This window comes from Odocoileus virginianus, chromosome 28, assembly GCF_023699985.2.
Source record: "Odocoileus virginianus isolate 20LAN1187 ecotype Illinois chromosome 28, Ovbor_1.2, whole genome shotgun sequence".
NCBI lineage: Eukaryota > Metazoa > Chordata > Mammalia > Artiodactyla > Cervidae > Odocoileus > Odocoileus virginianus.
The window spans coordinates 8267091-8289255 of NC_069701.1; the positions used below are offsets into that span (position 1 = coordinate 8267091).

Consider the following 22165-nt stretch of genomic DNA (forward strand, 5'->3'; position numbering starts at 1 on the left):
GAACCTTAAGTGAGAAGCCTTAGACCTTCCCTTGCCATTGGCAGTGGCTGTCTGTCTGCTGGGGAAGAGTGACGCAGGGAAGAGCAAGCATCGGGTTCTCACTAAGCCTTATAACAGGGCAGCTACCAGGTGGGGGAAAAGACGGGGTGGGCAGGGCCCAAGACCCAATGCCTGCCTCCAGGCTGGAGAGAGGCAGGAAGGAGATGGATTCTTCTCCTTCCTGTGCAACTATTATACCAGTTATTGAGAGCAGGAGGAGAAGGGGGTGACAGAGGATGAGATGGTTGGATGGCATCATGGACTCAATGGACATGAGTTTGAGCAATTTCCGGGAGATAGTGAAGGGCAGGGAAGCCTGGTGTGCTGCAGTCCATGGGGTAGCAAAGAGCTGGACACGACTGAGCAACAACTTTGCACTGAACAACAACTCTACACTGAAATTGTTCACAACTTTGTCTTTTCAAAGGCTTAATCCTCTATTGCATCTGGAGTGCTCACCCAGCATGGGGACACATTTAGGCTCTTAAAGCTTGGATAAAAGCCCAAATACCCACATTAACCCAAGGCAAGGATTCCTAGGACAGATGGGCAGTGCTGCCCCCAGCCTGAACCAGTCCTGTGAGAATCAGCATTTGCAAGATTGGGAGAAGGAAGATCTTTGGAAGGACCCAAGGCAGACATGGGTTACCTTCAAGTGGATGTTCAACAATGACTGGGGAGATGACCAGGAAGCAAAACGCCTTAAAGTTCACCAGTTTCCCAAGTTTGCCTGAGCTGGCTTTATCATCGGTAACTTTTTTTTTTAACTGGCCAAGATACAATGTTGTGTTTATAGGCGTGCCTGCCTCCGCAGCAGCCAACACCTTCCAGCAGTGTGCCCGGCCTCACTGCGCCCCCACTGGGTAGTCAGACCGAACACGCCGCCCTCACCATTTATCCAGGTATTACTGTATATAATATAAAATACATAGATTCCCCCCCCCCCCCATTTTTTGGCCAAGCCACGCTGCATGTGGGATCTTACCTCCCCCACTAAGGATGGAACCTGTGCCCACTTGTCTCAACCACTGGACAGCCAGGGAAGTCCGTACATAGGGTATTTTTAAACCATCAGCTCATTTGACCCCCTCAACAACCTGTGAAGTACTTCTGTTTATTTTGCTGGTGAGGAAACTGACATCCGGGGTGAAAACATCTTGTCGAGTACCACTTTGCGCCCCTTTCTCCCGCGCGGGGGCGGGTGGGGAGCTGACCCCCGATCTTAGGGTGGAGGGGCTTCTGGCGCTCCACGCTCTCGGACTCCAAGGAGTCCCTAAAGCACAGGGATCGAAAAATAACCGTGTTGCGGTCTTGATCTGCAGAGTGAAAAAGTTGTTTGGGGGTAAGTTAAGCCTGAGATGGAGGCCAAGTTGGGGAGCCCAGGAGGAGAGAATTAAACAGGAGCGGGGCGGAGGGGGGTGGAGAGAAGGGCGGGAGAGAAGGCCGGAGCCCACGCGCGCGGAGGCCGGGCCGGGGCGGGGCGCGGGGCGGGCGGGGAGGTATTGGCCCGCGCGTCCGGGAGTGGCGCCGGCGCCCGCCAGCCCCGGGAGCCCGCACGCGCCGCCCCGCGCTGACAGCTGCCGGGCTGTACCTGGATCGCCGGACGAGCGCTCGGGGCAGAGCCGCCTGCACCCCGCCGGAGGAGAGTAGGCGCGCAGAGTCCAGTTCCGAGGAAGGTAACGCAGCGCGCCGCGCCGGGGTTAGGGCGGGGGAGCCCGGGGTGCGGTTCCGGGTCTGTACCACCCGTCCGGGGTCTGGAGCCTAGATGACGCGGGGAGCGAAGATGCTCTCCTCGCCCGCCTGCCTCCGACTCCCCGCAGCCGGTCCAGCCCGCTCGCTGTGATACCTCGGGGGGTTCTCTTTCTCTCCCTGGTACTGGTTCCTCCTCTTTTAAATGAGGGAGCTGCTGTGGTGTGATGCCTTTTGGGCTTCTAAGTTCTGAAACGCTGCACTTCGTTGCTGCGTCGGGCAAGCGCCCTCCTTAGGCTCCCATTCGCTCAAGAGCCAAATCTACTGCCTGGGGGCAAGTCTCCAGGAGGCCGAGGTGCTCCGGTGGGCGGACGTTCCTTGGGCTTTCGAGGACTGAGCTTGGCTTGGGGCCGGCTGCTGGGTGGACCTGCCTGCAGGCTGCCCCCCGGTTGCTCAGGTGGGGTACGGTGGGGCGTCAGGACCTATCTACAGGTGGGAGGCTGGGGAGGGAGAGTTGGGAGCGGATAGTTTCTGCTTGGAAGACAAGCAGGTTGGCTTTGGAGTTCTCTGCCTGCACCTAGCCCTGGTCCCGCGGTTGAGTTGTGTCTTACAGGAATGGGCTTTATCATCTTTTCAAAGTGGAAAAACCAACTGTTTCAGCAGCTAAGACAGCGAGCTCCACCAGCCTGTAGGAAGTGGGCCCCTGTCTCTGCCCCCACCCCGCCTCTCCCGCTTCCCTTTCCTCCCGCCTCCCTTTGTGAAGCCCCTTTGACTTCGAGGGGGCTCCCTTCCTGTCTGCATGAAAAGTCCTCGTTTTCACTTATTGCTGGTCTGTGACCAGCAGGCTCCAGGGCTTGGGTTCTGGGTTGCGATGGAAGCAGAGATAAGAAGAGACTATGAATCATGCTGCCAGCCTCCACCACGCGGGGATGTGCAGAGGAAGCCCCAGACAGACAGACACACACACCCTGGAAGGCGGGATGGATTCCAACTGCTGCTCAGCTTCCCGTCCCCTTGGCAGGCATTCCCAGCGAGGCAGGCAGGTGTCTGCAGCATGGAGCCGCCACCAGGGGAAGAGACCTGAGCGGGGCAGAGGGCCCCGGTGGGTTTCTGTAGAAGGTCCCCTGCGGGTCTCTCCCGTCTTTCCCTCTGCCCTGTAGCCCTTCTGCCCTCAGTGTGGTATCCTGGTGAAATTAGATTCCAGGGCCCATCAGAAGCAGCGGAAGGGGCCCTGGAGGTGGCAGTATTGACTTTATGGGGGCCCCTATGGGCCAGATACTCTGTGTGTAAAACAACATATCCTTAATTCTCACCGAGCTACGGGAGGGCCAGGATACTGGTATTTACTCCATTTTACAGATGAGAAACTGAGGCTCAGAAAACTTGCTTCCCTTAGTCTCACATAGATAGTAAATGGCTGAGCTGGGATTCAAATCCAGTCTTTCTGATTTGAAAACCTGTGGGTTTTTTTTTTTTTTTTGGTTCTCCATGAGTAAGGGCAAGCTGGCATAGTAACAGCAGAAATGACTGTTACTGAGCTCACACGAGGTGCCGGGTGCCATTCAAAGCACTTTGGAGGTGTTATGTCACTTAGGGTGCAAGGGATCCGGTCATTCTGGTGGGAATCCGGGATGCCTTAGGCTCTCTCCAGCGGCAGCCCCCTTCCAGAACACCCCTGCCTGATCCCGCCCGGCTGCTGGTGCCTGGGCGGGGTGGGCGCCCTGTTTGCTGTATCCTAGAGGTGGTTTGAGGTCTAATGAATGATTGATTGTCCACAGCTGATCCGTTAGACCTGACCGTTGGCTTGTGAATGATCCCACTGTCCCCTGAAAGGCCTTTCTCAGGCTTCGCTCAATAAACATTTGTGGAATGAATGAATTAGCACGTTGTGCAGAGTGGTCTGCCGTCCTGCAGAAGTGGGTAGCGGCAGCCCGGGGCCCCCACCATCCTCAGAACTCCAGGATGCCAGGCCAGATTGTTCTGCTCCTCAGGTGAGGAAGGTAGGGTGAACTGTGCCCCTGTGGGCTTACAGATTACCCTGGTAATATGTCGACTGGCACCTGTTTTGTAAAAGAGTTTTAAAGATAGTGGATGAAGACAAATTTGACTTTTTAAAAAAGTGAACAGGAAAAGTGACTTAGTTTTAATCAGGTTTCTGCTCTTTCAAGAAGAGGGGGAAATAGGATGGTACTATTCATGTTAGGGCTTTCAGACTTCTCCATAAAAAAGTCTCTAATAGCAAAGAAGCCTGGCAAGTACTCCTGGGCATTGGGGTATATAGTTCAGATGGGCCCTAGCAAGCTTGAAAATGGCTTTAAGGTTTTATGCAGTTTTTTTTTTTTCATGTGATTCCATATGCTTGTTAGGTTTGTTTTTTTTTTAATACAAATAAATATTTGTATATAGTTTTCTTCCCCAGAATATTTGTATAAAATCGATGCCCTGGAATATTGCTTTATATTCTTGGAGGCTGAGGGGACCCAAATGGAGAAGCAGGGCAAAGGTTCTGGTCTCGGGGCTTTAAGTTTTGTTTTGCATTTTCTGATCACTTGGTTCACAGTAATAGAGCTTCCCAACCTTCTGTGATGATTACCTCTTTCCCATTTTTCAGAGTGAAGAACATATTTAAAAAATAAAAGCAATCATTGTTTTTCCTCCCTCTAGTCTTATTAAGATACAAGTGATACACAGCATTGCATAAGTCTAAGTTGTACACATGATGATGTTATACATGTATATGTTGCTCCTATTTTTCTTGTAGTGAGGACATTTGCAATTTACTCTTGGCCACTTTCAAGTATGTAATACATACTGTAGTCACCATACTGTACCTTAGATTCTCAGAACTTATTCATCTTATAACTGGAAATCTGTATTCTTTGGCCAGTATCTCCTCATTTTCCCCCACTCCCCAGCCTTTGGCAACCATCATTTTACTCTGTTCCTAGGAGTTTAGCTTTTTAAGATTCTCCAGGTAAGTGAGATCATTACTGTTTGTTTTCTTATTACCCAAACCATACCTGTTCATTGTAGAAAAAGATAAAGTACAGATTAGCATTAATAACAATAATACATCTGTACTCAGAGACAACTAATGCAAAACTTGGACTGTTAGCCTTTCATATCTTTTCTCTGCATCTATACAAGTACATTTAAAAAAAATGAACAAATAAATATATCCCTTACTTTTGACTGTATTACTGTCAGAGCTAAGAGCCATTTCAAGTTGTTTTGAAAGAAAGTTGAGAGTAAATGATGAATAATTAAAGCCGTCATAAAGGTCACTCCTGTTAGTGAACCCCAAAGTTCGCCCCCTGGGGTTCACCTGTGTTGTTTAGTTTCCAGTACAAGTGCCTATGAGCCGGGGCTGCTCCTGAGGTTATGGGGTCAAGCTGTGCTCCTTACGTGACTCAAGTATCTTGAATGTCTCAGGTGTAACAGAAAAGGTAGGTCTTCGCTGTTGTTGACGTGGAACATGTGAGCAGAAAGTTCTGAAGCTAAATTTCCCAGTGGGGAGGAGGGAGCTGCAGATGAAGTCATTGCTCCAACATTGCATTTTAGTACCTGTGTGGCTTTGGGTAGTTTTTGTGAACCAGTTTTTGCTTTCATAAATTGGGACACCTGCTTGATTTTTCTCCACCAAAGTCATTAGGAGGACTGAGAGTCAGATGTTGTGTGTTATCTGAATTGCCTGTCAATATGTATGCAATTGAAACTAACTTGAAGGTTGGGCAAAAGCACTGTTGGCCTTTATAAAATCCTGGGCTCTAACTCTTGGGGTTCACATCAGTAGGGCTTAATTGTGATGCAGACTCTCTACTGGATCCCTACTGTTTTCTGCAGAGAATATAGGATTCCTGGATGGCTGGCGTCTCACTAGTCTTCATCACAATCCTGAAGAGAGGACGACAGAACACAGTCCTTCTCACAGAATCCAAACAGGCTTGCCATTCTAGGAAACTCTTCCTCTGCACAGGGAACGCAGCGATCCCGAGGGCTGGCTCTCACTGCCTAAGGCAGGGTCCAGGCGTGCGGAGGGAAGGCCTCGGAGCAGCTGGGGAGCTGAGGGGTACCCCGGGACAGCAGCTCCTGGCAGTGGAACGGGCCCTGCCTTGGGAAGCGGATGGCTCAGCTTCTGCCTGGCTCCTGGACATGCTGTGAGATCCGGGGTTAGTCAGGTCCTCTCCCTGATTCTTGCTTTTTTTTTAAAGAAAAGATTGTTTATTTGGTGGTGCAGGATCTTAGTTGTGCCCTGTGGGTTCTGGTTCCCTGACCAGGGTTCGAACCCCAGGCCCCCTGCATTGGGACCATGGAGTCTGAGCCACTGGACCATCAGGAAAGTCCCAGTGTTTTTTAATCTATAAAGTGAAGGAGTTGGACCAGTTGAAGTTCTTTCCAGTCTTAAACATCTGTACTGCTGCCCACTGCTTAGTCACTCAGTTTGTCTGGCTCTCTGCGGCCCCATGGACTGTAGCCTGCCAGGCTCCTCGAGACATAGAATTTTCCAGGCAAGAATACTAGAGTGGGTTGCCATTTCCTACTCCAGGGGATCTTCCTGACCCTTGGATTGAACTTGCATCTCATGCATCTCCTGCATTGGCAGAGAGATTCTTTACCACTAGTGCTGCCTGGGAAGCCCACCTATAAATGTCTATGATTCTGGGTTATTTTCCATTCACATTTGCCCAGATAGAAGCTTGGTAGAGAATGACTGCATCCAGATGAATCAGATAGGAGCTCCACTGGTACTATCAGTTAGCACGTGTTACTTATACAGATAAATCAGGGGTCAGAAAGTGTCCCCGCTTCCCATTGCTTTCAGGGCCCTCTCATGATTTTCCAAGGGTCTCCCCAGCTGACTGCCCTCCTGGAGGACACATGGTCCACAGATCATCGAGGGGAGAGTTGTTTCTGCTCATCTATCTGTTAAACTCTTAATCTAGAACTTCCTCAGATTATAGGAGGGAGAACTGCTTTGGGATCACTTCTGGTTGATAGAAGTATGATGAAAACAGGTTATTTATGTTAATAAGGCCATGCGTGTCACTCCTACTCACTTCTGAAATCACTAAATACAGTACTTTTTTTTAGTGGTCCTGGGCTTCCCTCATAGCTCAGTTGGTAATCTGCCTGCAGTGTAGGAGACCCGGGTTTGATCCCTGGGTTGGGAAGATTCCCCTGGAGAAGGAAATGACCACGCATTCCAGTGTTCTTGCCTGGAGAATCCCATGGACAGAGGAGCCTGACAGGCTACTGCTGATGGGGTTGCAAGAGTCAGACATGACTTAGTGACTAAAACACCACCACCCTGGGCACTTGGTCCTGGGCGAGGACTTCTGCAGAAAGTGGGAGCAGCACACGGAACTGTAGGAATGGTTGAGGCAGAGAGAAAGAGAGGAGAGGAGCTCATGCCGGGTGTGGTTGGAATACCGTGGAGATGAAAAGACAAATTTGGGGGAAAACTGACCCTCTAATAAGGGCTTGGAGTCTCTGATTTAATTCTGTATCCAGTTACCCGGCACTCAGTGGGAATCTAGCAAAGTGTTTTTAATGAATTAATACATGAACAAAGGGAAGAAATGAAGTCTTGAAATGCGGTATAAGAAGCACTTACCACTTACAAAACCACCTTCGTATGTATTATCCCTCATAATGGTGTGAGAGATTAAAGGCCAGAATAAAAGCGTTTCCTGATGTCATTACTTTGTAGACATTTTCCAACAACTAGTGGAAACAGATTTGCTTTATTATTCCTAGATAAGTCTTTTTTCTCTAAATGCATCAAGACATATTTGAGGGGGGTGGGGTGTAAGATCTAGTAAATGGTAGCAGTACCACAAGTTCGCATTGTGAGTTGGAGAAAGAAGGGCATTGCTTAGCTCCGGGGCGAATAGGCATTCTTGTTTCCCTCTAGAGCGTTGTTTCACTGTAATGCCTGGTGTAACTGACACCATCAGCTTCTGATCAGACAGATGTGTTTTATGTCATCATTACTCACAGCCACAGGCGCCTGGGGTCTGCTGCTGCTGGCTGAGTCAGATGATTAAAACCGAGGGCTCTGAGGCCGGACCCCTGGCCCAGCCAAGGCGCTGCGTCAGATCCGTGCCTCAACCGCTCCGCCAGCCATCTGCCCTGGGAGGAAGATTCAACTGCGGCGTGCTAGATTCTTTAGGGCAGAATCTTCACCCCTGCTGGTTTTAGGCTAATCATGGGAGTTTTGGTAATAAAAAGCCTGGCTCACAGACTTAGAGAATGAATTTATGGTCACCGGAAGGGTAGCGGGGACGGATGGACTAGGCGCTTGGGATTGACATGTACGGGTTTTCCTTGGTCCGTTATGTTTGGCTGTGCCGGGTCTTCGTGGCTGCACGTGGGCTTTCTCCAATTGTGGCGCGTGGGGCTTCTCTTCCTCGCATCGTGGGGGTTTCTCCTTGCGGAGCGCGGGCTCAGCGGTCGTGGTGCACACTGCAGTTTGCTCCGCGGCGCGTGAGTTCTTGCATCAGGGATCGAATCCATGTCCCCAGTGTTGGCAGGCGGAGTCTTAACCACCGGACCACGAGGGAAGTCCCTCATGCTGTTACGTTTAACATAACCAGCAAGGACCTAGTATATAGCTCATGCCTACTATCTATACCTTCTATATAGCATAGGGAACTCTGCTCGATATTCTGCCATAACCTAAATGGGAAAACAAGAAAAGAGACAAAGAGACAAAGGATCTTGGTTTTCAATTTAATTCTTTGATTCTTGATAGAATGGATTCTAGCATTGTTTTAGGTCTACCGTCTTGGGACACGTTGAGGGTGCATCCTGAGACCTTATCACTATTTCCTTATTGTGTCTGTAAAATGTCAGTGATCAGACCTGCCTCACAAGGTTGTTCAGAGGATTAAATGGGATCATATATTTAATGTGGGGGGCTGATGCCCAACAGTGAAGTGGTCTAAAAACTTTCTCCTTATCTTGGAGGCAGCAAAGGGGATAATGAAGTATCTCAATAATGTGTGTGAAATAACTAGATTTTAGAATAGTAACACTGTTCAAAGTTTGAAAGGTGGATTTCAGGTTGCTAGAAGGCACACTTGTTTGGACTTGTGGGTACAGATAAGATATTTTAAAGCATTTGGTAAAAGGTACTTGGTAGAGAATGGTACTGCTATTTAATTCAGGACTTCTGTAGGAAGGTAGGGCTTCCTTGGTGACTCAGATGGTAAAGAATCTGCCTGCAATGCAGGAGACGGGGGTTCAATCCCTGAGTCAGGAAGATCCCCTGGAGAAGGAAATGGTAACTCACTTCAGTGTTCTTGCCTGAAAACTCCCATGGACAGAGGAGCTTGGTGGGCTTCAGTTCATGGGGTCGCAAGAGCTGGACACAACTTAGCAACTAAACCACTGCCCGAGGAAGGCATATATGTGGTGGAAAATGGTAATGCCATGTACTAACCTATGGACTGGACCACACTGGAGATCGGCAATTCCATAAATGATAAATATGTCCTTCCTTGTGAAGTGAAAGTCTCTTGGTTGTGTCTGACTCTTTGCAACCCCATGGACTATATGGTCCGTGGAGTTCTCCAGGCCAGAATATTGGAGTGGGTAGCCTTTCCCTTCTCCAGAGGATCTTCCCAACCCAGGGATCGAACCCAGGTCTCCTGCATTGCAGGAGGATTCTGTACCAGCTGAGCCACCAGGGAGGCCCATGTCCTGCCTTGGAGCTAAGCATTTACCACTTTTAAAATAAGAACCTGGGTTTGCTTTTGGCAAAATAATTGAGGCTTGGCCCCAGAAACAGCGTTTACAGCCCTTTTCCATATTTCCAGAATTGAAGTTCTGCGGATGGTTGACATGCTGAATTTGGTTAGCGCTTTGCAGAATTTCTTGTGCTCAGCAGGCACTGCTGTGGTTAGCAGTCTCTGAGTTTCCTGGTGGGGGAGGAGCAGGGAGGCATGGGCCACAGAACCCTTATCTGTGGGCAAATCGGAAGAAGCTGAGTGGCCCTTTTCCCCAGCCATCAGCGTCAGACAGCAGCACACGCGAGTGTGTTTGTGTATGTTTCTAGGTCTCTGTTTCTGTTGACCCGAGTGTCGTCTGCTTTCTGCAGACCAGAGGGAGAACCTGACACATACCCGGAGTTCCCCAGGGAGGAGCCCCTGCGGGGATCAGCCGTGGTTGCCAGGGGATGCCGAGATGTGGCAAGGACCGCCTGCTTCCCACCTGAACCAGGTGGTGGCCCTGAGCCAGGGGCGTGGAGGGCGGCGGCTCCGCCTGTCGGAAGGTTCCGGGGACAGATGTTCGTGGAACCGAGCACAGGTGTCAGGCTGCTGTTGGCGGAACTGCAGAGGGAGTGGGTCTGCTCGCTTTTCTTCTCTGCTGACCTTTTCCCCAAGGTCTTGGAACCTGGAACCTGTCTTCCTGCATGCGCCACACCCCAGGTTCTTCTAACTGGGTTGATCAGGCAGAGGGAGGAATCTGTGATAGAGGCGGGTTCGGTCTCCGCTGAGACCACAGGCTCGAAGACAGATGAGCCGTGGGTGAGAATGGCCAGCTCTGAAAAGAGAGAGAGAAAGAGAGAGAGTGTGTGTGTGTGCACGTGCACACGCACCCTTCCCTACCTAGAGGTAGTGAATGACTGCATGTTTAGTACAGTAGGATTGGTTGGTCTTTGAAATTTTGTTGGTATTCTTTTTAAACTATTATTAGACAGTGAGCATTTGTTGATAACGGGACGGTATCCTTTGGGCGTGTCCCTGGTGGCTCAGATGGTGAAGAATCCACCTGCAATGCAGGAGACCCAGGTTCGATCCCTGGGTCCGGAAGACCCCCTGGAAGAGGAAATGGCAACCCACTCCAGTATTCTGGCCTGGAAAATCCCATGGACAGGGGAGCCTGGCGGGCTAATGTCCATGGGGTTGCGAAGAGTCAGACACTACTGAGTGACTAACACACACACATGCTCTGAGGGAAAGAATATCAGACTTAGAGACAAGAGTTAGTTCATTCAGCAAATACTTGGAGTTTAGTGTGACAGAGATTGTTTAGGCTCGGAGTCCAGCGGGGAAAGCAGCGGTCCATAACTGCATACGTTGTGGTGTTAGTAGTCAGATATGAGCATTGAGAGAGGTGGGTGGTAATAGGGAAGTGGGAGCAAGTGCCAAGGGCTTCCTGGAAGAGGTGATACTTGAGAGGAGACTTAAGAGGTGAAGAGGGGTCAGGAAGTTAAGAGGCCCAGGAACTAGTGTGGCGGGCACAGCTTCATGTCCAAGGCAAGCTTGGTCAGAACTGAGGCCAGTGAGGCAGAGAGTGGGCTGAGCTTGGAGAGATTTGTGCATCTCATTAAGGAGACTGGACTTTATGAAATCCTAGCCTGTGTTCTTCACTGTGTGAAAACTGGGCAAGCGTTTCCTCTCTGAGCCTTAGTTGCCTAATTAATAATATGGAGATGGTAATGATTGCCTGACTTTATCTCATAACATGACAGTGAGACTCAAATAAGATAATAATAGTGGCCAACAATTATTGAACACTCACTGTGTGCCAGAGAGACTCTGAATTAAGCTCTTTTCATGAATTAGCTCATTGAGTCCTCACCACAACTTTATGAGATAGGTACTACTATGAAGCTCATTTCATAGATGAGAAATCGGGGCAGTGAGGTTAAGAACCTTGTGTCAGATCATAAAGCTAATAATACATAGTAGAGTCAGGAATTCGAATTGGGGTATTCTGCCCACAGAGTGCTTCTTGGGGGGGTGTGTGTGTGTGTGTGTGTGTGTGTGTGTATGCTTGAGTTTATAGCGCTGACTCTCTGCCAAGCTCCAGAGCTCAGTCATGTTTGCTCGAGGCTGGTGAAATTTGCAGCTCTGGACTTGCCATGTGCAGTGTGCGGCTTCTCTGCTCCAGCTGACCCTCCAAGCCGGCTTCCTCCACATTGTAGCCACGACCTCCTTCCTGAGCCCTGGTTCATCATCTCCATTGGAACTCTAGACACATCCACTGAATTCTCTGCCCAGCTCTTTTTTACGGTAAAAATACTTTTTACCTTTAACCTGGCTGCCCTTCAGGCACTTCTGGTTGAATGTGCTAATACCAAAGTTAACTTGAGAGTTTTAAGTCTTACTTGATTCCTGCATCTTCTGAGGAGCGTTGTTACTGCTTCCTTCTCGATGTTGCTCCCAAATGACATTTATATTTCCCCTCTCTGTTCCTCCCAGCTCTCTGACTTTTGGAAGATCTACTGCAAAAGCCTTAGCCCTTTTGATTACAGTCAGTCCTCTCCTTCATGCATACTAACGTAGCATGTTTAAAAAGTAAACAAACAAACAAACAAAAACTCACACACAGAACCCCCCACAGCATAAAAGACAATCTCCTTCAATCTACATTTGAGACCCGTGTTTTATATTCTTCTGGTTTTTAGTGGAGTATGTGCCTGCCAACGCAGGAGATGCAGATTCCATCCCTGGGTTGGGAAGATCCCTTGGAGTAGAAGATGGTAACCCGCTCCAGTGTTATTGCCTGGAGAATTCCATGGACAGAGGAGCCTGGCAGGCTACAGTCCATGGGGTCGCAAAGAGTCAGACATGACTGAGCGAATGAGCACATGCATGCTCACACACACCCATGCATACACAGAGTTCCTTTACAATATCATGTTGGTTTCTGCTGTATATCAAAGTGAATCAGCTATACATATACGTTCATCCACTCTTCCTTGGATTTCCTTCCTGTTTGGGTCACTACAGATCTTTGAGTAGGCTCCCTGTGCTATAGGAGTGTATGTATGTCCCTCCCAGTCTCCCAATTCATTCCACCCTCTCTTCCCTCCTTGGTATCCATACATTTGTTCTCTATGTCTGTCTCTGCTTCTGCCTTGCAAATAAGTTCTTCTGTACCATTTTTCTAGATTCCATCTATACGTGTTAATATGCGATATTTGTTTTTCTCTTTCTGACTTCTGTTTAGAGACTTATCTTCCACTGTCCCCTTCTATGAACCTAGTCTTCCAATCAGACCGTATTCCCTTTTCCCTGCAGCAGCCTCTGTGCATTGTTCACACAGCTTCCTGTCTGTGCCTGAAACGACACTTTTATTTCCCTTCTTGAGCTCTTCCCAACCCTGCCACTTACTCTCAAATCTTACCTGTCCTAAAAACTGCAGCCCGGTGGTAATTCTTACCCAAATCTTCCTGGTTCGTCACAGCAGGAAGTTTTTTCTCCCTTCTCTGGCTGGTTTAGTGTTTGGCTTCCACCTCTTTTATGGTCGTCATCACACACCACCTTGTGTTAGCGTTCTTTGTGTATTGATCTTATCTTTCCTATTGGTCTGAAATTTCTTAGAGGGCTGGGACTTACTGCTATTTCCTTAAAGCCTGGAACCCAGCAGGCTGACTCAGTCCAAATATGCTGAATGAATATGTTTTGAAACCCTAAGTTATATTCACTTTTTTAAAAGAATTTCAGTATGTCAGTTGGCTATAGGAATTTAGTGGTCAGAGGGTAGTTATGAGTTAGATATCTGGGGTTTTGGTTTGTGAATGCAGGAAACGATTAACATAGCAAGCCTGAGACTGCTTGTCCTTAGGAATGCCTGCTTGCAAGGCTGGTCCTTGACTGGTATCTGGGAACTTGGATTTCAGAAGGGTTCCCACCACTTACTCTTTCCCCACCACTCACTGGACCTAAACTGTGCAAACAATGCCGTATATGCCAAGGAACTGGTTTCTTCCTGGGAGTCTGGAATTTGGGTACAGCCAGGCAGAGGGTACCCATGTTGACTGGTCCCCAATAAAACCCCCTGGGCACTAACTCTCTAGTGAGCTTCCCTGGTTAACATTTCACACACGTTGTCACAGCTTGTGTGTATGACTCGGCTGAAATAGGCCTCTTGGAAGCCCATGGCTGGTTTTTACCAGTCTTCACCTCATCTAGCTTTAGTCTTGGCTGATCTTGCTTTGTCCCCTTTCATCGTAATAAACCACGGCCACGGGGATGATGTGTATGCTGCTCTGTGAGGCCCCCCCACTGAACCATCAAAAACCTGGGGCTGGTCTTGGGAATCCCCTCAGCACACCATGAAATGCTGCAAATGCAGAGCCAGTCCTTTTTTTTATCTGTTTGTTTTTTGGCTAAAACATCAGAGTTATTGAAGTTTCAGAGAGGCTCCAGCTTCTTACATAAGAGAGAAACCCAATTCTTAAGACTGTATGCATATGGGATGTTGCATATACATGGCGCTCTGCAGGGTAAAGCTGAAGCCTTCTTGGTTGCTCTCTGTAAAACTTGGGTAAGAAAGAGGTATTGGAGGAGGTTTGATTTTTTCATAACATCTCAAGTACTGTCTTAATGTTATTTATCAGAATTAGACTCTTAGAAAAACTAGCGGTGATATTAGCCTGGGATCCACCCATTCTTATGATTCTTCTAAATCAAAAGCTGAGTGCTTTGGGATATTTTTCCTGCTTGAAAAGAAGGGGTGGACAGGACATCCATAATATTGAGATGCTATTGTGTGGGACATCGGCTAGATGCTTAACATGAATCATTTTCTCAAAGGTAGGAATTTTAAGCTGTATAATAGTTAATGAAAACAAAAATGAAACCAGATTCACACAGTCCTTGTAACCCTGGAATTCAAGTCTATGTACTCTTTTTCTTTTTCCATTGTGCTGCCTGAACACAAAGGTGGGACTTCAAGAATGGTCATTATATCAGCTCGTTTACGAGTGGCTAAATCTTTCTTTTTAAAGTGTTTATTATTTGGTCTTAGTTGCGGCACGCAGGATCTTCCATGCGTCATGCGTGGGATTAGTTGCCCTGAGGCATGTGATATCTTAGTTCCCTCACCAGGGATTGAACCCACATTCCCTACATTGCACGGCAGATTCTTAACCATTGGAGTCCCCAAGTGGCTAAATCTTACCTGGACCTCAGTGCTTTGAGAAGTCTTACCTTCTGGTGCCTAGCTGGAAGGTTTGGAGAAGGAGGACATTTCCCTGGTGATGATGGCTTCTGTGCATGCCCTAAGCTTTGAACTGCCTTTCCAGGGTCCTGCGGGGCTGGCAGCAGGGGGACTGTCCTGCCGGTGTTCACGTGGCCCGGGTGTGTGCAGTCCATGACTGGGTGGTGGGCAGACGTAGCCTGCTCTGTCGTTTTGTCAGTTTCAGAGCAGGTGTGAATAAAATCTTTCTTCCTGACAGTTTTGCTCAAAAACTTATCTGGGAACAACCTGCTTTATTAAATTTGAGAGTAAATGGAGAGTTTTTTGTTTTTGGTTTTGCATTGGAGTATAGCTGATTAACAATGTTATGACAGTTTCAGTTGGCCAGCACAGGGATTCAGCCACACATGTACATGTATCCATCCTTCCCTAAACCCCCCTCCCATCCAGGCTGCCACATAACACTGAGCTATAGAGTAGGGCCTTATTGGTTACCCATTTTGAATATAGCAGTGTGTGCATGTTCATCCCAAACTCCCTAACTATCCCTTCTCCCCTTCCCCTCAGCAACCATAAGTTCATTCTTTAAGTGAGACCTTTTTTCTTTTTTTAAAGAATGGAACTATAAGAAGGAAAATAGAAATGGGTGATTTTAAATCCATAGTGAAATATTACTCAGCCATAAAAAGGCATGAAATGGGGTCCTTTGTAGAGACATGGATGGACCTCGAGATAGTCATATAGACGAAGTAAGTCAAAAAGAGAAAAACAAATATCAACGTATTAACATATGTACATGGAATCTAGAAAAATGGTATAGATGATCTTATTTGCAAAGCAGAAATAGACGTGAAGAATAGATGTATGGACACTGGGCGGGGAGGAAGGGGTAGGATGAATTGGGAGATTGGGATTGATGTACACACGCTATTGATACTGTGTATAAGATAGATAACCAATGAGAGAACCTGCCGGAGAGCACAGGAAACTCTGCTCAGGGCTCTGTGGCGACCTAAATGGGGAGGAAATCCAAAAAAGAGAAGGTGCATGTACACATATAGCTGACTCTGATGTACAGAAGAAACCAAACATTGTAAAGTGACTATAATAAAATGGATTTTTAAAAAGAAATGGAGTAATTTGTGGTGCCCTAGTCTTGTTAGTTTCATCTTGGGAAATGTGTTTTATGTAACATTGCTTTTAGATGATTAGCGTATTTCAGTAAGGAAACAAGGCCTCGGACTCCATAGTATAGTAGGAAGTACTAAGTTTGAGCACTGACAAGGTACACAATCAACATTCGTTGAATAAATACAACTGGGGGCAAGTGTCTTGCCTCTTTTGCTGTCCAAAGGATGGACTAACTTGGACCCCAGTTCCCATTCATGTGCTTCTGCTGAGGAAGGGAAGAGTCTCTTTTTTTAGATCAGATGTTGAACCTGGGGCCAGGCCATCATCATTTCAAAGAATTAAATGCAAATGGCTTCTTCTTGGCAGGATGAGATGTTATTTGTGATGCTGAGAATAGATTTAGTGGTAGAGGTAATAATAATAGCAGCTAGTACTTACATAGTATTTATTATGCAAGACTAAATGCTTTACACATACAGATCCATCTAATCCACACGTCATATTTTTAAGTAGATATTTTACCAGTGAGGAAGCTAAAATGCAGAGAGGCTATGTAACGTGCCCAAGGTCACATGTAAGTGATAATTCTGAAATGTAAATCTGGATACCAAAGAGCAGTCACTAACCTCTCTTCAGTCATATTATAAAGGAATAGGAACCTAAATATTTTCCCCCAATTTTTTTATTGGGGTAAAATTCACAAAAATTTACCATTTTAGCATTTTCTAAGTGTTCAGTGGCTTCAAACACATTGACAGTGTTGTACAACCATGACCACCATCCATCTCCATAACTCTTTTCATCTTATAGAACTGAAATTCTATACCCATTCAACAATAATTCCTCGTTTCACCCTACTCTTGTGTGTGTCTGCTCTGCCACTCAGTCATGTCCAACTCTTTGCAACACTCTAGACTGTACCCCACCAGGTTCCTCTGTCTGTGGGATTCTCCAACCAAGAAAACTGGAGTGGGTTGCCATCTCCTCCTGCAGGGGATCTTCTTGACCCAGGGATCAAAGCCTTGTCTCCTGCATTGGCAGGCACATTCTTTACCACTGAGCCGCCAGGGACACCCCATCATATTCTTACCCCTGGCAGCTACATTCTGCTTTCTGTTTCTGTGATGTGATTACCCTAAGTACCTCATGTAAGTGGCATCACACAGTATTTCTCTTTTTGTGACTGGTTTATTTCACTTGGCATAATATCCTCAATGATCTCCCATATTGTAGCACATGTCAAAATTCCCTTCCTTTTAAAGGCTCAGTAATATTCCATCATATTTTGTACACAAATTTACCACATTTTGTGGTAAAATTAAAACTTACCACATTTTGTTTATCCATCAGTGGATACTTGGATTGCTTCTACTTTTTTAGCTGTTGTGAAAAATGCTGCTGTGAACACAGGTGTATAAATATTTCTTTAAGACCTTGCTTTCAGTTCTTTTGGGTATATACCCAGAAGTGGAATTGCTGGACCATGTGATAATTCTACTTTTCACGTTTTGAGGAACTGCCATACTATTTTCCACAGAAGCTATACCATTTTGCACTCCCACCAGCTCTGCACAAGGGTTTAATTTCTCCACATCCTTGCCAACACGTTATTTTCTGCTTTTGTTTTTCTTGATAGTAGCCGTTCTGATGGATGTGAGGTGGTGTCTCACTGCACGTTTAATTTCATTTCTCTAGTGATTAGTGATGTCAAGTATCTTTTCATGTGCTTACTGGCCATTCATGTATCTTCTTTGGAGAAATGTCTAGTCCTTTGCCCATTTTTAATCAAGTTGGCTTTTTTGTTGTTGAGTTTTAGGAGTTCTCTGTAAATTTTAGATATTAATTCCTTATCAGATACATGATTTTCAAATTTTTCCATTCTGTGGGATGCCTTTTTACTCTGTTGATAGTGTTTTGATGAACGAAACTTTGAAATTTTCATGAATTCCAACTTGTCTACTTTTTTCTTTTGTTGCCTATGCCTTTGGTGTCACAGTTAAGAAGTCACTGCCAAATCCAAAGTCATGAAGCTTTTGCCATATGTTTTCTTCTAAGAGTTATATATTGTAGGTCTTATATTTAGGTCTCTGAACCATTTTGAGTTAATTTTTGTATGTGGTGTTAGGTAAGGGCCCAGCTTCATTATTTTGCATGTGGGTATGTGGTTTTCCCTGCATCATTTGTTGAAAAGACTGTCCTTTTTCCATTGAATGTCTTAGTACCCTTACCACAAGTCATTTGAGGAATCCTAGACATTTTGAAAGGCCATCTAGTTCTTGTGGTTTCTTTGCTTTTTTATTAAAAGAAAAGTACAGGTGAAAGGTACCTCTTTCCATGAATTCCTGGAGCAATTTCTAGAAATTCTGCTTTTTCTTTTAGGTCTATATAAACCTTAAACAACTATTTGAAGGAAACGAAAATTCATGTTTGAGTCTTTTTATACTTTCCCGCCTAACATAATGTTATTTTTTTTTCTTCCCTCAAATATCAGACAAATAGTAGAAATCAAGCTCAAACAAGCAGGAAAGACTTCATAATCTCATGTTCCCTCACTGGGGGACCAGTTCATGGAGGGATATGATCCCCAGTTGAGAATCTGGATTCTTCTGAGTTTTGTGATGTGAAAGTCTATTCTGTGACCTTGAGGAAATGGGAGATTTTATTGCTTGTTTTGCTGTCTTTTAGAGTTGAATATGCGCTTTCCAGTCATTGGAGCATGGGAGTTGAGGAACCGTGATTTCTTTTTTCTAATGAGTTTCACAGCATCATTAATTAAAGATGGCAAAGCATAAACTTCTCATTTGGACATGTTTCCAGTTGTGCTGCACTTGTTTTTCAGACCACATGGTTAGTTTTAATTGAATATTTTGTGGGGTTCATATTTGCATTGAGAGAGCGTGCCGACTAAAACAATGTGGAAATGCCATTGCTTGCCAGATTCCAGCCACAGATTCTCCAACCTTTTTTTGGTAATACGAGTTTTCATTTGTGCAGAACTAAACAATATGACAGCTGTGAGCCCCTAACCATGGAAATGCCTGTTTATTTGCCTTGGAACAATTTCCATGACAGAAAGTGTTGAGAGCATGCCCTTGATTTTTAAGGACAGGTTTATAAAAACATCAGTTATGAGATATATCAGCTTACATTTCATGGATGTTTTGAAAATTTGATGTGGCTAAAACTTCTCCATGTCTGTCTCTTGCAGAAGGTTTATAATTCAAAATCCCTTAAAAGAAAATAGAAAACTGCTCATCTCCAAAACGTAGAATTTGACTAATAACGGTTCTCAAGTTACTTTCTTCCTTATAAATATTCGTGTTTTGTAATGAAAAATAGATGTAATAAAAGTTCTGACACTAAGAATCTGTGCAGGTGGAAAGCTGTTTATTAACAATTAACTTTTGTGATTACTTCTCCCGTGAAATCATTTTGATTCTTTGGCTTATTATTTCTAAAAGATACTTGTTTGAGGAGGAGGAAAAGTCCTTTTGGAGACTTTAAGGTACTTAAAGTGACACATTTCATGGGAGCCCCATTTAGAGATGGTTTGCATTAGAAAGTTAAGCTGCAGGTTAAGAGAGAAATGAGCAGCCCTGACTGGGAATAGAACAGGAAAGGGCGAAGGACATGTGGCTTTGGCCTCCCCTGCCCTGTCTGATAACCCTTTCTAATCTATCCCAGAAGGGTTTGGGGCGCTCTACTGGTAGAGCCGTGGTTTCCCTGGTTGCTCAGCGGTAAAGAATCTACCTGCCAACGCAGGAGACTCAGGTTCGATCTCTGGGTGGGGAAGATCCCCTGGAGAAGGGAATGGCTACCCACTCCAGTATTCTTGCCTGCAGGATCCCACGGACAGAGGAGCCTGTCCATAGAGTTGCAAAAGAGTATGCGTACAGTCCACAGAGTTGCAAGAGTTGGACACGACTTAGCGACTAAACAGTAGGTAGAGCCCAAGGTCACCTCTGATTTGAAGAGGCTAGAGGCTGGGTTGGTGTCATGTTTTCCCATGAGTTTGGTCTTTTTGCTGATTCAGAGCCTAATGTACAGAACAACAGGCTTTCTCTAGAGCAGACTGTCCCCGCCATTGGACCTTGTTCATCTGGCCTCCTTTGATTCTTACTGGTACATACCCAAATTTAGCACACAGTAATCTTTCCTATAGAATTCACCAGTGACAGACTGTGTGTAGGTTCCATCTCAGCCAGACTGTCAGCATGGATATTAATCCTCTTCTTCTGCAGCTTTTGTATTCCTGTAACAGCCGGTAGGATTCCTAGGGAACAAGGTTGGGAGTTATGAGTCTTTCTCAGTTTCAAGAAACTGGGGAAGCCAACTGCTATTTGTAGCATGTATTCCCTCATTTACGAGCTCAAAGTTTAGATCTGTGACCCCATAGGAGTTACTCCCAACATCTCGCTAACCACATGACTTCATCTAGGACTTTGATTTAAGCCTGAAGCGAGGGATTGGAGTGGGCTCACATAAGAGTCCTTAAGTATGTATTTGAAGAGCTGTTGTAGGCGTGTTGGAAAACAGCTGTTTGCTGTGTCCACAGGGAACAGGTGGCAGATTAGATGGAAACAACTTAGATGATAAGGGGCTGATCAACCTTTAGGATAGGAAAGGAACTTAGAGGTTGTATATTCCAGTCTGTATCCTACAGATGAGGAAACTGAGGCAGAGGCAGGTCGAATGATGAATCCAGGCTCACAAAGCTAGTGAGTAGCGCAGTCAGAGTTGAATCAATGTCTTGAGGCTTGCCTGTGGTGTTTTCCTGTAATTCTGAATTACCAGTCCTTAATCATTGCAAAGGCTGTGACTCAGTGCTCAATTAGTCTCTTCAGCTCAGGTGCTCTTCCTTCTGAATTTTTTTAAAGTATAAAAGATGATTATCTCCCTTTGTTGGGGGAGGTGTGTGAAAGTGAGGTCCAGAAAGAGGTAGAATATTTTCTGGAAATCGCTGTGAGCCAGAATACTTACTGAGAGTTCTTTGTTTTGGAAGATACACATTTGCACACGCTTACCATTTCTTCTGCCACACCATACTTCATCTCTTCACCCTGAGATGAAGTAGTTTCTAGGTCCTTTGGTTTTCTGTTCCGCTGTAGAATTGTGGTGGGGCAGGAGCTGCCAGCACCCTCGGGCAGTGGCCTGAAACCTTTTTGGCTCCAGGGATCAGATTCATGGAAGTTAGTTTTTCCACGGACCACTGGGGAGAGGGGTTGATTTCTGGATGACTGAACCGCATTACGTTTCTTGTGCACTTTATTTCTATTGTTGTTATATCATCTCCACCTCAGATCATCAGGCATTGGATCCTAGAGCTGGGAGACCCCTGCCCTAGGACGCAGGCCAGTTTCTGTAAATAGGAGGCAAGCAAGGACCCTAAAGCTGGGTTTTCATCTCTAACGTGTGAGAGCCCAGGGATCAGAGGAAGCTACTGGGAGGCTGTCCTTAAAATGCAGATGAGTTTAGAATGAAAGGAAAGCTCAGTGTCTGACATGTAGTAGTCACTTAAGAAATAATTGTTGAACAAATGAATTATGGTGCTTTTCTTCCCTCACTTGTAATTACAGAGCTGGAAAGGAACTTAGAGACAAATTCAGCTCTATCTTTTCATTTTATGGGGTGGGACAAGTGAAAACTAGTGATTTGCCCAAAGTCTCACAGATAGTTAGGGACTGTGCAGGGCCAGGCATTGAAAGATGTGTCCTTCTCAGTCTTGTTCTTATATTACGTTGAACCAAGTGAAGCTGTAATTTCTGTGGATCAGAACATTTGCATATTGGCAGTTTTGTGTGGTGCAACCTAATATGTTAGAAGGATCAGTACTATATACTTTTCTTTCTCTATCAATAATAGTAATAACAACCTTGGCCTTCTCTGTAAAACAAGCAAGCCTGGAGCAGTGTAGCTTAGTGTGAAGGTCAAGAATACTGTTTCTCAGCAGTTTAGCCTGGTTTTAAATCCCTGGTCTTTCTAAACTGAAGTTTCCTCATCTCTCAAATAGAAGAAATATTACTTGCATCACCCTTGAGATTGTTTTAGAGGTTAAATGAGATGATTCTTTGAAAGTCTTAGTGTACTGCCTGTGTGTGTGTGTGCTAAGTTGCTCAGTTGTGTCTGACTCTGTGACCTATGGACTGTGGCCCGCCAGGCTCCTCTGCCCATGGGATTCTCCAGGCAAGAATACTGAAGTGGATTGCCACGCCCTTCTTCAGGGGATCTTCCTGACCCAGGGATTGAACCCAGGTCTCCTGCATTGCAGGCAGATTCTATACCACTGAGCTACCAGGGGAGGCCCAGTATACTGCCTGGTGTATAATAATTACTTAATGAGTAAATACTGTCATTCATTGAATTAATAAGG

At 45.9% G+C, this 22165-nt stretch overlaps 1 protein-coding gene and 1 long non-coding RNA gene across 2 annotated transcripts in view; one reads left to right on the forward strand and one right to left on the reverse strand.

Moving 5' to 3' along the window:
* Positions 1-1133: 1133 nt before the first annotated feature.
* Positions 1134-1718, reverse strand: LOC139031785 (uncharacterized). Its single transcript, XR_011484292.1, has 2 exons — positions 1631-1718; positions 1134-1355 (listed from the first exon to the last, which is right to left on the reverse strand). It is a non-coding gene; the product is annotated as an uncharacterized lncRNA (long non-coding RNA).
* Positions 1626-22165, forward strand: part of SYTL2 (synaptotagmin like 2) — a 118160-nt gene continuing 97620 nt past the window's right edge. Inside the window, 1 exon segment of the mRNA XM_070457178.1 lies at positions 1626-1715. The gene's annotated coding sequence lies outside the window, so the exon portion shown is untranslated.